At 45.3% G+C, this 3,004-nt stretch overlaps 1 protein-coding gene across 1 annotated transcript in view; it reads left to right on the plus strand.

Moving 5' to 3' along the window:
• Nucleotides 1-3,004, plus strand: part of LOC101592354 (tumor necrosis factor receptor superfamily member 13B) — a 15,623-nt gene that overhangs the window by 1,211 nt on the left and 11,408 nt on the right. The window lies entirely within an intron of this gene.

Consider the following 3,004-nt stretch of genomic DNA (forward strand, 5'->3'; position numbering starts at 1 on the left):
ATAGATAGATAGATAGATAGATAGATAGATATAATTTGTTCCTTTTCTTGATAGAACTTTACAATTTACTCTTGTGGGTTTTGGTGTGCACTTGTTTTATGTCTGACTCCCCCATCAGTATGAGCTCTCTGATGGGCAGGAGTCTCATCTGCCTTGTGCCCAGCACAGCACCTGACATGCACACAGAGTACAGCTCAGAGAGGCTGACTTACCTAAGATTACACAGTTTAAAAGTGGAAATGTCAGGGTCTGAGCCTACGATTCTGACTCCAAAACCACGACCGTGAGCTACCAGGCACTGACCAATTAGAAATTTCATCCCCCAAATATAAACGGAATCATTTAGCCTCATGAAAATAGGTATCTGGCCTGACCCTTCCAGAGAGTTGTCACCTAGTGGGAGAAACTACTGCCTTTCGAGGTAGAAGGAGGAAGTACCGTGGGAAGCCACAGATGGACAATGGGGAATAAGGGAGCAGTTGTTCAGAGGTCCTAGAAGGTGGAAGTCATGGGGAGGGACCAGCATGGGCGAAGGTGCACTGGGGGATGATGTGACAGGGAATGTAAAACCTTGAGGGCTGGCCAAATACCTCAGCAGATTAAAGCACCTGCAAGCTGGCACAGGAGCCAGGGGTTCAATCCCTGGTCCTGCCATGTGGGCCCTGCCCCTGGGGCAGGCTGAGACAGCAATTGAGACTGGGCATGGTGGCACGAGCCTGTAATCCTAGCTCTTGGGAGGCTGTAATCAGGCAGAGCACTGTGAGTCTGATCTGGTAGTGAGACCCTGAACACCCTGAAGACCCTTCCCTAAAATACAAAAAAAAAAAAAAAAATCCCTTGAGGTACAGGTGAGCTGCTAGGTCTGAGGCACATAGGTGCCACCTGCAGCAGCCACACCTGCAGCCTCCGAGCTGGGCAGGAGGTCCCAGAAGCACTGAGAACAGTACTTGGGCAGCATGAGTGGCAGTGCGGGTGCAGAGCAGTACAGGGCAGTGCAGGCACATTTGGGCCACCCGAGTCTTCCCTGAGGCCTCAGTTCCATGACTTTTCCAGTGTTTACTCTGTCAAGGATTTGTGTTTGTGTGTGTGTGTGTGTGTGTGTGTGTGTGTGTGTTGTGTTGTAGAGATGCTCAAACTAATATTCTGTTCAAACCTTCCATTAACTAAGCACCAAGCACAAGGCTGGGTATTTCGGCTCTGGGTGTCAACTCTACCTGAGAACTCTACATTATTATTTTTCCTCCCTTGGGAATGAGGACACTGAGGCTGGGAGAGTTGAGATGACACAGCCTGCAAGCGGCTGAATAGAGACGCCACCAGGTCTCTGCAGCTCCGATGTTTGTTCTCTTAACCACTGTCCCGACACTGCTTCTGAAGTGTGCTACTCAAATCTGTGTGACAGTCCCATTTCACATAGAGCCTTAAAGATGAGGGCAACTTACTTTGAGAAAGTAAAATTGTTTTATTTTCTTTTGGTTTATTAGTACATGTGTGGAGTACATAATGTTCACCTCCCTTGTGGGAGTTGGTACCTGTACACAAAACATCTTGATTTCTTTGCCAGCCTCCTTCCCTTCCCTCCCTCTCCCCTCCACCCATCCCTTGATCCTTTTCTTTTTTGTCTGTACATTTGTAGCACAAGATGTTCACATTCTTCATGTGCAGTTGGTACATGCGCATAACAATCCTGGTTGCTTTTTTTGTTTGTTTGTTTGAGACAGGCTTTCACTATGAAGTTCACGCTGGCCTTGCGCTCTCTAGGTAGCCCAGGCTGGCCTGGAACTCACAGTGACCCTTCTGCCTCAGCCTCCTGAGTGCTGGGATTGCAGACGGCACCACCAAGCTGGGCCTGATTGCTTGTTTCATCTCTTACTTCTTTCCTCCCTTCCCACTCCATCTCTTGATCCCTCCCCCTTTGAGAATGATCTTTCAAATTACTATTGTCTATTTTTGTTTTAGTTTTTATTTTTATTCTAGGCTTCTCATAGAAGCAAAATAATGTGCTATTTCAGCTTGTGTGTCTGGTTTATTTCACTTTACAGTATAATCTCAAGTTCATCTATTTTCCTACAAATGACTCAAGTTTATCCTTTTTTATGGAAGATCCTTTTTATGACAGAAGAGTACTCCATTGTGTGTAAATACATCATTTTCTTTAACCATTCATCTGCTGATGGATCTATAGGCTGCTTCCACTATATATATATATATATATATATATATATATATATATATATATAGCTGCTATAAACATGGATAAACATGTAACAGCTGAATCAAATAAAATTTCCATGTTTAGCATGTGGAATCTCCATATTGATTTCTATCAAAATTGTATTAGTTTACACTGCCACTAACAGTATAGCAGGGTTCCTTTTTCCCTGCAGCCTTTCCAGCATTTGTTATTGCTTAATTTCATTCTTACTAGGTGAGATGGAACTCTGAAGAGCTGTTTTAACTTGTGTTTCTCTAGTGGCCAGCAATGGCACATTTCTTCATGTATTTGATGGCCACTTACCCTTCTACACAGTGGCTATTCATTTCACTTGCCCATTTTTTGATCGGGCTATGAAGTAAAAACATTCTGAGGCTGTCCAGAAAGTAAACGATCCTCTCAAATAGATTTCTTTTCTTCTTCTCCATCCCTCCGCCCCCTGCTGGCGCTGGCACTCAGGGCCTCACGCGTGCTGGCAGGGGCTCTGCTGCCGAGCTACACCTCAGCCCCCAGTCCCTTCTTCTATCCCAGCGTTGGCTCTGCTGTGCTTCCTTGAAGCAGACGTGCTTGGGCTTCTATTCGCTTGTCTTCTGCCCCTTGGCACCCATGCGTGTTTAAGCGCTGCCCTTCTCACTAATTTTTAAGATAGAAAAAGCACTGCTCCTGTGAGCTTCCCAACGTTCCGCTCAGCCCCCTCTCCTAACTTGGCAAGGAGGATTCGGGCTTTCCTTCTACATTCCTTATGCCAATTTGAAGCTTTTTTTTTTTTTTTTTTGAAGAGGTTTGAAA

This window comes from Octodon degus, unplaced genomic scaffold, assembly GCF_000260255.1.
Source record: "Octodon degus isolate 3935 unplaced genomic scaffold, OctDeg1.0 scaffold00122, whole genome shotgun sequence".
In the NCBI taxonomy this organism is placed as follows: Eukaryota; Metazoa; Chordata; class Mammalia; order Rodentia; family Octodontidae; genus Octodon; species Octodon degus.